The 11,998-nt window shown below is 37.7% G+C and overlaps 1 long non-coding RNA gene across 3 annotated transcripts; it reads right to left on the reverse strand.

Moving 5' to 3' along the window:
- Window positions 1-1,815: 1,815 nt before the first annotated feature.
- Window positions 1,816-11,437, reverse strand: LOC104611949 (uncharacterized). Of its 3 annotated transcripts, none has more exons than XR_016077698.1 (3): window positions 10,491-11,437; window positions 10,227-10,351; window positions 1,816-3,048 (listed from the first exon to the last, which is right to left on the reverse strand). It is a non-coding gene; the product is annotated as an uncharacterized LOC104611949 (long non-coding RNA). The 3 variants fall into 3 exon arrangements; XR_016077697.1 differs by having other exon boundaries at window positions 10,227-10,364; XR_016077699.1 differs by having other exon boundaries at window positions 1,818-3,954; window positions 10,227-10,364.
- Between the last annotated feature and the right edge of the window lie 561 nt (window positions 11,438-11,998).

Genomic DNA, 11,998 nt, shown 5'->3' on the forward strand with positions numbered 1-11,998 from the left:
TCAGATCATGAGATCCAGACTATGTCAGCACATTTCACCATAACACTGGGACCGACCATGTATGAGAATCAGTTCTAGTATGGATTAACAGTAAACAACAAGCTTACAATCTATGAAAAGTGAATTTTCATGAAAGCGGTAAGATCTGGATCAGTTCTAGTATGGATTGCAGTATGGAATCTGAAAAGGAAAATGCATATTATAGCATCATTGACCAGCCAGAATTTTAAAATTTGGACGTATCCAAGGGAAAATCTATGATGCGGAAAAGATCTGGTATGGAAAGAGTTTTGACCAATCAAAACCCACCCATGAATTTTGATAAATAACACTTTATTCATTACCACATTTATGATTCCATTTTGTTAGTTAGTTGTTTTTCAGATATCATATCTTTTCCATATCATAGTCAAACCCATGTTTGTTTTGCCCAACCATCTAAACAGTATTTTTGCTTTCCCTTTTTTTCCCTTGTTCCTTCTCCCTATGATCAAAACCCTAACCAGTCCTATACTCCAATTCACCCATTAATTTGTCATATTAAACCAAACAAAGAAAATAAAGTTTAAATTTGAATCAACCCCAGCCCAGTAGGAAATCAAGGCTCTCACTAGAAGACAGCTTCAATGGTTGCCCTCATCTGATCATCTCTTCTAAAATTACCCAAAACACCTTAATTGGCATACGTAGATCAGGCTAATAAGGCACTCAATACAATTTCAAATTTTTCCCAGAAAGAATGTTGAAAATCAGATTCTCTCTCTAATTGAAGTCATAACCTCTATAGACTAAATCGACTTCAATGCTCATAAGACCATGCTCACACCATTCACACAGTCCCTTGCAGCCTTGCATTGGAAATATCTCCTAATGAAAAATACAAGTACAGAGATACTCACAATGCAAGGCTGCAAGGGATTGTGTGTATGGTGTGAGCACTGAAGCCAATCTCCCACAGACTTCGCAACATGACTCTTACAGCCCACCTCAGTTTTGGACACTTTAACATTCCAATGCGACAATATTCTAGGCTCTTCACGTTCTATATGGTTTGAAGACCCTGGGGTGGATTTTCCGAGGTTGTGGCACGGTAGGGCTGTCAATTGGACTGGATTTGGTCCAATCCGATGTTGGTCCATTCACAAATGGATTGGACCCAATCCGGTCCAAACCCATACAAACCAAGTCCAATTTAGGGCTGTCAATGGGTCGAGTTCAGTGGAATCGGAATCAACCCAACAAGAAATACAAAGGGCTCGGGACCGACCCGGACCAAATAGGGTCTGTAATTTTTAGACTCCGAACCGAACTGATAGGCACTTAGGACAATCGGGTCTGCATGTTCGGGAGGCTTATGTTTCGTGTGTTCTGAACTACACCTCACACCTCTAGGTAATAGAATGCCTCGCATCATGCCTCTGTTTTTTTTTTCTTTTTGATATCTTTTGATGGGCTACAAAATGAGGGGTAGCCCATCCCCCAACCCATAACCCCTCCCCCTCAAACCCAGGTGCAGGCGAGATTCGATCCAAGTCTCAGCTACAACCAGCAGGAGACCTTACCAACCAGCTGGTTGGCACCTTGCATCGCGTTTTAGAACATTGATCCGTACCGAACCAATCAAGCAGCCATAAGATAATGCAGTTCTAATTTGCAAGTTTGGCATTCATGCAACGTGTTTATTTTAAAAGTTCCATTGATTTGGAACCAAATCATATGTATATCACAAACCTAAATCAGCCAGACATAACCAGAACTGCAGTTTTAAATATGTGATTAGTCAATATCAATTCACAAGTGGTTTCATAAGCATTTCGCATTGTTTCAGTGTTTCTTTTAAACATGAGTTGGAAAGAGCATTGCACCATTATCCTTGAAATCAGTTGACAGGTCTGCTGTCACAGAGATCCAAAACAGGTCTAAAACTTCCAAGGCCATTGTTTCTGATGAACATGCTTCTGAGCAACAGGAACATACAGGAAGTTCAGGAAAACGAAGACAGAGTAGATGGGACCCCCAGCCTGAGAATGAGGGGGAAGCAGATGGTCATATGACTAGTAAAAAGAGGAAAATAAAGTGGGATGGTGATGATTCTCAGATAAAAATGCTGGGCCCAACTCAACTCCCAAACTTTGTGAAGGAGTCTAATTCTGAAGCTATCAATGATCCTGAAGTTCAGAAGTTGAAGACGAGGCTTATAGATATAAATAGGAAATTGCAAGGATCAGAGATCAATGATGACAGGCCAGAGGAATATGACAAGCATATATTTCTTCCCAAGTTGACTGCAATATGACAGACCTCATGCATCTCCAACAATCTTACCCCCTTTTCATTGATATCAAGAACCAATTAGAATCAAAGAGTCCAGCCATGTCTGGTGGAGGATTCCACCTAACTCCACATAAAGCAAAACAATGTTCCCAAATTCCTAAGGAAACTATGCAGGAGATTGATAGGGGGTAGGTATTTGAACCATGGGTATTAAATAGGCAACACAACTAGGGCAACAATATTGAAGCATATTTATAAGTGTTGATCTTCTGATGAATCGCCTAATCAGCTTCTAAATGTATATCACCATATCCTCAGTTTGCAAAGATTTTCCAACAATTATATGGATGTTCACACATTTTCTTCAAAGAATTTGATGTCCAACGGGCACTAGTAGGCTCTTTTCAGAGACCAGTCACCACAAATTCTTGGCAAATATGATGTTTCTAACTGAACAGTTCATTTGTACTTAAAAGTCCCTTGCAATTCCACTTCCACATCTTCAATAATGTGTACTGTAAAGTTCTCTATTCTATGAATGAAACATTTATTTCTACCAAGCACAAAAGCATATTTAAACCAGGAAAAAAATTCCAGTCTAAGCATTTTCAGCAGCAGGAAGTTATTGACAGGACATAAAAGAATGCAAGTAGAATCATCTTCAATAAATGATTTCTTCTCTCCTTTTGCCTTTTTTTGTTTTGGAGCTCTGTTTTATTGGAAGCCTCCTTGTTCTGATGTTCACAATGTAGACTTGGATTTTCTGCTTGATGCCTATTTAATGAAATTTACAGTTGCTTAGCAAAAAATGAAATTTACTCCTACCACTGTCAAGACATATTGGTTCAATGTATCTTACTTTCTTACAATATTGGATTATTATAGTTTGTCATGTGTGAAAAAGCACATCTCCCTTATGTCAAATTTACATGGGCAAAAATAGCCAAAAGGAGACTGATTAGTAACTCACAGTCACGGTAAAAAAAAAAAAAGGAAGGGGAAAAGGATATTATTTTCTTCTAGTGTAACATACTCTTGAGAAGATATCACTGTTTTGACACCAATAATCATGCAAACACACAACCATACTGTCAAAGAAAAAAGAATTACCATCACATCATTACATAAAATAAAAGCAAAGAATACTTGAATCAGTACATGTGTTCTGTGAAGGAAGAGGTGAATTTCTTGAACATTCTTTCAGATGTAAAGTACAACAAGTAAGTTGAAGGAAGTGTTTACATAAAACGTCTATCAAACTTGAATTTCATTTCCAGTTGTTATGACAAGCAAAAAAAGAAGCTCGATGACTGCTGCATGTAGTGTGAGCTTTTCTTCACAACTCTAGCACACAACTCATTCAATAATTCCGAAGTCTACACAATGTGTTAATAATCCTTACAGAAGTATTACATTCTATTCCTGAAAAACTAGTAAGAAACTATTCATATTTTCCATGTCAAATGTATTGATACATAGTTCTAGAACAGTTTTAAGAGGCACAATCATCAAGGCACCCAAAGGGCTACACCACGGCTCATGTATGTTCCAAAGGCATCACACTTCAGCTTGCCTTTCAGTAGGACAGATTTTGATAGTGTTCCATCAGCATGAACAAAGCAATATAATGAACCCCATTTAGGGCTAAGGGCTGACAATTGTCTGTTATGGTGGTGCTCTCTACACATCAGGAAATAGAACTAATCATTTTTCTACCTCACTGCCGCAACTTGCCTATTCTCAAGGATAAGCAGATTTTCTTTTTCGTTGCCTAATTTTGAAGAGTTACTATGCTTGGATAACATAGAGAGGTCCTATTTTAAGGTTCATATTGCAACTTTCAACAGATCAAAGCTGAATAGTTTTTAAAATTATTTACCAGAGGTAGAACACGCAGAAATACAAACAGTTACCAGAGGGTGTTTTAGAACAGATACAAAGCACTCTCTACCAAAGATATCAGTTTTAAAAGATACATGCTGTACTGGAAATCTTGCTATAATAATATTTTATTCAAGTGACAGTGTGTTAGCTATTCCTCGGCCTGCCAAAACCAGTTGATGCACATAATTTTATGAAAGTTGGTACAAGCTGAATCCAACTAATAAGTAAATGCAGAGCAAGCACCAAGTATGCATATTAAAAGAGGGGACATCATCATTATCAAAGGTACCCCACCCAAAAGCACTCACAAATAACCATAGTGAGACAAGCTGAGGACCATTGGGTGTTTACATCTGAGCAGAAACGGCAAGGATTCTTGACAATGCAGAAAACATAATCACAATGAACTAGATAGTAGCCAACAAATCATCCATCAACTTTGAATGCGATGAACAGATGAGCTCATCCAACTTGACAAATTTAATATTTTCATGATGCCAAGCAGTAACCCTTCTCTGGTTAGTTGTCAACTTGACAACTTCTATCTCTGAGTACTATGCATCCGGAGACAATCAACAATTCAACACATGGGAATTGATGGCAGGCTTAGATGATGAAGAATAGCAACAGAAGCTACAATCACCACCGAGTGTAGAGAGACCTAAAGATTTAGACAAGCAGTCTAAGAGTTTACATTGGTCATCAGCATGTGAGTTGTCTACAGAATTCAGCTTCAATGTGATAGAAGAATGAAGGCTGAATGGGGATAATGGGGAAATCAAACGTTGTAGAAGATTTCACACTGCACAGGAATATGATGCAATGGTAGAAAGAAATTTACTATGGAATTCACAGAATAACAAGTCTGAAGGTTTCTGCAACTAATAAACCCCTCTTTCTCAGATTTAAGGCCATTAGTGTTGAACACACCACAGCTAAAGAAATTTACCATAGGCCATCACTTATGTTGTACAAATCAAGAAACTTCATCAAGGAATTGAAACTCAAACTGGGTGATAAAATAACCACACCAGGAAAAAAAGACTGATGGAGCTAGTATTATTATGTCTGTGTATTTGTTATTTTGCAGCAGTACAAAAGTGAAAGTACAACATGAGGGAAAAAACAGAATGGCTAACAAATGCAATAACATCTTTTATTCAAATCTGTACCAATGTATACATGCATATTATGCTAAAGAAATTAATGAAAATAAGACTAAGAGCGCAATATCTGACTGAAAGGTGGCTGAAAACATTCAACATTTGAGTTTCTACTGATATGCTTCTTAATTCAGATTTAACCTCCCAATGCAAAACCCATTTCTTCTCCACAATATGTGACAACCCAAAGAGGTAGACAGATTATGAAGAAATTAAAGGTTTATTGTAGGACTAGTCCAATTCAATGTCTTATTGGACTGTTCAAACTGGACTGGATTGGACTGGTCCAATTCAGAGTCTTATTGGACTGTCCAACCTGTTCAAATTGGTTTTAATTCAGTGTCCAACCCAAACTTAGTCCATTGAAACCCTTACTCTTATCTTCTGTCAATGGACTGGATATTGGTTCAACCCAACCCAGTCCAATATAAATCCATTACGGATGGACCATGTCCAATCCAATCCAAATTTTATAAGCAAATATTCTATAAAAAATATAAGAAAAAATAAAACCTGTGAAGCAAAATTTTCCAACCTAGAAACAAATCATTTTCCCAGACAAATTAGATAAACACCAACATTTTGCAAATTAATAAGCTAATTATATATCACAGAATTGCACCATTCAAACATTGCCAGAATATTTTTTGCTTCCAAGTAGAGGGGCACAAAAAGTTTGTCTTGAACAAACCCACCACCTCAATTGGTGCACACAAAGACTTATCCAACAAAGAAAAGAAATTTCTGCCAAACTTGCTGTGCAAACGGGCAATGCAACAGGAGTTTGGTTAGTAGACTCCCCACTCTTCAAACAAAACACACACACATGAAGTGAAAGATACCAATTTTTCCACTTCCTTGGGAGCCTTTCAGAGGTGTTAATTATTTTGATGGAAGCTTGCCAACAAAAGATCTTTACTTTTGGAGGAATTGGACTGGACAACAGCTCTCTAGCACGAAAGAGTCGAGAATCAACATAGGAAAACAAAGATTTAAAGAAAGAAACAGAAGAGTAAGAACCTTTAACATCAGGAGTTCAAATCCTCTCATCAAAACCTTCCGAGGAAATTTGGACATTTTGGAGAAGTTCAAGCACAGAGATTAACTCATCAGTTTCAAAGTTTCTCAAAGGCCTTCTCAAACCTAAATCCCAGGATGGCCCAAGCCCTTCCCTGGAAACCAATTTAGAAATTTCATTGTGTTTGAACGTGGATATGTTGTAAATTCTAGGGAAGGAAAGACAGAGAGGAGAATCCCCCCACCACAAGTCTTCCCAAAACTTTCACCCTTTGTCCTGAGATAGCATCATATCTAATGTGTTGAATAAAATTGGGGAGTCAAATTAATTTTTTGAGGACTTTTAGCATTTCCGCCCCTACTGGTCCTGTGCCCCAAACCATTTTGGTGCTGTCCATAAATAATTTTAATAACCAAATGCCATAGAGCCTCACTTTCTTTAGGGAACCTCCACAACCATTTGCCTAACAAAGCTTTCTTCTTCTCTACCAACTATCCCAACCCAAAACCACCTCCCTCACTTGGCTTAAAAACCTCCTTCCAGTTCAGAAGATGGTTTTTGTGGTCAATCCCTCCTTAATCCCAAAGGAAATTCCTCATTAATCTCTCAATTTCTTGCACTACTTTAACAGGGGCTTTAAAGACAGAAAAGTAATAAGTTGGCAGGTTGGAAAGAATAGACTTTATTAAGGTAACCCTACCCGCTTTTGAGATATAATTATTTTTCCAAGAAGCTAACCTTTTCATAACTCTCTCTAAAACCCCCTCCCGAAAACTCCTCTCCATCGGGATCCCCACCAAATCATCACCCCTTACCTGCTCACTCCACCACTCTTCCATTGTCTTAATAAAATATGGATGAGTAAGTCACATATTTTCAAATATAGAAGGGGTGGGACCAGTCAAAAAATTCTTCATTCCTATTCTAATTGATCAGTGATTTGAGGTTACTCTTGGCAAGGCCCTAGGCATCAGCACTCCCTATTGTTCTTCCCACTCTGTATTGAACACAAATCTATCCAACTTTGAACAAATGAGGCTTGTAAGTTGGACCAAGTGAAGATAGTTTGTTGAATTGGGATCTATTTTAGATCACAATTATAAATAAACTCATTAAATCTTCTCATAGTTGTAGAGACCATCTGATAGGGATTGTTTGTCTCATTTGTAAATCTTATCACATTAAAATCCCCTCCTAGACACTAGGGCCCATCTCACAAATCCTTAAGTCAAAAAGCTCTTCCCATGACGGACCTCTTTCTCTATACCTATTTGTCCCATAAATGTTTGATAAAACCCACATAAACCCATCTCCCACATTCTTAAATTTAAAAGAAACTGAAAATTGGCCAATTATTTCTTCTTGAGATTCCAATACCTCATTTCTCCACATTGTGACTATACCTCCATAAGCTACCCAACAAGGCACTGCAAACCAGCTCATACTTCTAGAAATCCACACACTTTTAACCCACCTAGCCATTTCAGCCACATTTGTTTCTTGTAACATTACTGCACCTGGCATTTCCCTTCGAAGCAGATCCTTTATAATTCTTCTCTTCCTAGCACTCGCCAAGCCACTCACATTCTAGATTATGATCCTTCATTGTAAACTCAAGATAAAGACCAACTACCAGTACTACCCCTCTCTCTAATTCCGTCCCTTCCTTCTTTCCCTTCCTGCAGTAAATTCAATATCACCTTCTACATCAGATCTCAATCATTCCACCTCCAACATCTTTTTCTTCCTAGATTTCCCCATCTCTCCATTGTTCTTAGCATACACACTAAAATTCCTTACTTCCTTCAATTTCAAACCCATTGTCCAACAATTTCACCTGCACTTTTCCCCTTATCCTTCCTAATCTCCTACGCTTCCTTCCTCCCAACCCCATCTCCGTCTAGTCCTTCCAGCCCCACCTAATTAAGATTCTTTTTAACATAACAATCTTGACCCTTAAGTTCTTCTAGACAATAGCAAACCAATTTCCAAATCCTTTCCCCTTGCCCCTCACAGTCATTCTGCTCTACCTTTCTCTCCTCCACCCACTTCTCTGAACAATATTCTCCTTCTGGACAAGTTGTAGGCAATGATTGGGTGTCTATTATTTCTGCAAACACAGGGAGATTATCAGTAGCCTTGACCAAATTGACGATCATACCTGGAGTGTTTGGTTCCAAAAATTTGCTGAGGTTGGGAACAACTGGATTGGAATGCAACCCCAAAAGATCTCCTCCAACCAGATTTGAACACAGAGCTGAACCTTGAGGAGTACATGTTTGACTCTAAACAGTTATTGGGGTACCATCACTTTGCCTAGGAAAAGGGCTCTCTTCTTCCGTACCAAACTCAATTTAAACGTGCTTTGCACAAAGCAGCAATTGACCCGAATAGTTCGGAAATCCAAAGATGAAAAGGCAGACCTAGGATTCAAAGTGTTATTTTATCTCCAACCTTCAGATTCTTGGCATTAACCAGTGGACTCGAGACAGTGACTGCACCACACTCCACATGAAAGCAAGTTGCATCTAAATCCAATTCAACACCTGGAACCTCCAGTAGAGCTTTACACTTTCATAAGGTGTTAAAATAATTGTGCAGTTCAGATTCAGACTCCTCAGTAACTCTGCTGCTTTCCTCCAATCATTTGATGGTCTATTTATTTCCACTACAAGTCTCTTCTCCCAATCCTCCTTCAGTGCAGTGAAGACCATCCTGCCTTCACAAGTAGCTCCACCTACGACCACCACCCCACCTCTGTCCTTAGAAGGTCTCAACTCCTTCTATGATATCAGTGTTCTTGGGCCTTGTGAGTTACTATAACACATTGAGAAATTCCTATACAGTCTTCAATACCTCCTTCCCGCCCTCCCCACTCTTTCCTTCAGGAAAACAGACCAGTTGACCACAAAATCACTTAATACAGCTATTAAGTGATTATACACAAAAACAAAAGTATGTAAACCAAAACAACATAAATAATATTGACCAGAAAAGCAATATTCATCAGTCCACTACAGCAAAAAATAAAATAAAAGTAAATTACTGAAGCCTCCCCTGAAGTTTCTCACCATTGTTGGACAGAAGAGAAAAGGGTTTGGGACTATTCATTTTTTGTCAACATTTGGATGGTTAAAAAAGAAAATTAGATGACACTCAAAGAGCATTTCTGCCTTCTCAAATGCCACTTAACAGCTAGTTAACAGTTGTTTAACAGCAGGTACAGGATTGGCAAGTTTTGAAAATTTGGGTATTGAATTGTCGCATTTTAAAGTTTGGGAATCAAAGTGGCACTAGGCCCAAAGTACAAGGTACTAATCGGGAATTTTCCCAAGATTTTTTCAGAGGGACTCTACTTGCAACTAAGTCAGAAAGTTAAGGGGAGGTGATTGCAATTACCAAATCAGCAATTTACCAAAAAAAAAACAATAAAAAGAAAAAAAAAAACAGCAATTTATCAAACGCAAAAACAGAATAGCAAATGGCATTAATTTGGCTGTGTTTGGTTGCAATGCAAATTTATTTGTATTAGTACAAATGAATGGGAGTGCAAATGTAAAAATACAAATTCTTGTTTAATTTTGTTTTGGATTTGACTTTATTATGCTTTATATCTTAATTTACTTCATTTGTACTGCAATCAAACAAAATAAGCTAAAATTTAAAACAAAAATATGTCAGAATTTATACTCAAATAATTTTCACTGTCATAGTTTTGCACCAGTGCAAATTTATTTGCATTACAAACAAACACAGTCTTAAGAACTGAAGATATTCACCAAAAGACAATTTTAGATGGGAGACTAGTTGGTAAGGACTAATGCTGGTTGCAGCGGAGACATGAAAGTTACTAAAATTAGAAGAAATGGAAGTTACTAATATTATACCCGTTTCTTGACTTCTTGCACAATCCATCTTCGTAAGTGGAACGCGGCTGAGAAATAACTATCCTTTTTCCTTTCCATCTTCAGTGCTCCTCTTTTTACTTTCCATCTGTCTAACTTTCTAAAATCTAAAAATAGAAACTGAGAAAATTTAATATTTCAGTTAGGATGGGACTCTAACTCTAACGATTTCTATTTCTTTTCGATCACTACATAATCCTAATTCTACTAGGAGTTTAGAAAGAAAAACGAATTAGTAGTACTAACCTTATAAATAACAATTCTGAGTGACACCAGTACATTCGAAATTGAGCGGCAGCAGAAGAACGATTCTCAGAGTGATATCAACGTACATTGGAAATTGAGAAGAAGAAAAAGATGAACGTAACTTCAGAGCGGGTGCAGCAGAAGATGGACCAGGAGAATATTCTTGAAAAGCGCCAACAGAAAGGCATCCTTCTGCATCAGCGACTGAACCGGAGGATTTTTGACGAGAAGAGTGGAATGATAAAGAAAAGATATCAGAAGAAGAACAAGATCGGTCTCGAATTCCTGAAGGTGTTGGTTGAGATAGAAATGGAAGAATTGGCACAAGAGAGGAGGATGGAGAAGGGGGAGAAAAATAACGAGTTGATTATGGATGCTGTTTCAGGATTAGCATCACCATTACCGCCTCCTCTACCGCTAAATCCACGACCGGCCGGAGAAGTAAAAATGCCGGAGGCGTTGCTGAACGTGATCGAGAGCCATGGAGGTACAAGTATCGTGTGGGTGATAGAAAAAACACTTTACAAGACTGACTTGAGCAGGGGGCATAACCGTTTGACAATGCCCGGTAAGCAAATGAAGGAGGAGTTTCTGACGAAAAAGGAGAGGGAGAGACTAAGAAAGGAGACGAATGGAGGGATGAAGGTGGTGGTTGTGGATCCGGAGTGCAGATTCTGGACACTAAATTTTACGCGGTGGAACTCTTTCGGCAGTAGTTACTCTTATGTGCTGAATGGAGCGTGGAACGACCTCGTTGCTCTGCAAGAATGGCGCCCCAAGGTTCACTCATTGCAAGTCTGGTCTTTTCGTCTCCCCCAACCCGCCCAAGGCTCAAATCTTTGCTTCGTTCTTAATGTGGTTCCCACTAAACTAAACCAATAAGATTGATCGATAGAAGAAGAAGAAGAAGAAGAAACAGATCGTGTAGACTATGTAATTTTTAAGAGTTTATCCATTGTAATTGTAAAGAATTATATACAGTGCAAATGTTTTACTATTCTATTATTAGTGAATTTTTAAATTTAGAAAATCAAACATTACTTATTTGAGAAACAAGCATTAAGGCTTCATTTGGGAATGCTTCATGGGTTTTCTATGCTTAATGCTTTTCCTGTTGGAGAAGCCAGAAACTACTCAATAAAATAATTTGGCAAAATGATTTTTTGCAATAAAAATCTAGTTTAAAAAGAAAAAACCTCCTTATATATATATATATATATATATATATATATATATATATATTTTTGTTACGTTTACAAAGAAAAATCTATGTTGAACAAAAAAAGTTAATCATTAATTATCGATGTTCAGAAAACCGGACCGGACCAGATGAACCAATTGAACCATGCTAGGTCTTCGCTGGTTTGGTCATATATACATTGAAAATCAGAATTCGTGAAAAAACCACCCGATTAATATTTCCATTTCATTATTCATTTTATTTAATTATTTAACATTTTTATTATTCATTATCCATTTATTACTTAATTAATTAATAGCTTTTTTGT

Source organism: Nelumbo nucifera, chromosome 1, assembly GCF_055504915.1.
Source record: "Nelumbo nucifera cultivar China Antique chromosome 1, China Antique-T2T, whole genome shotgun sequence".
NCBI lineage: Eukaryota > Viridiplantae > Streptophyta > Magnoliopsida > Proteales > Nelumbonaceae > Nelumbo > Nelumbo nucifera.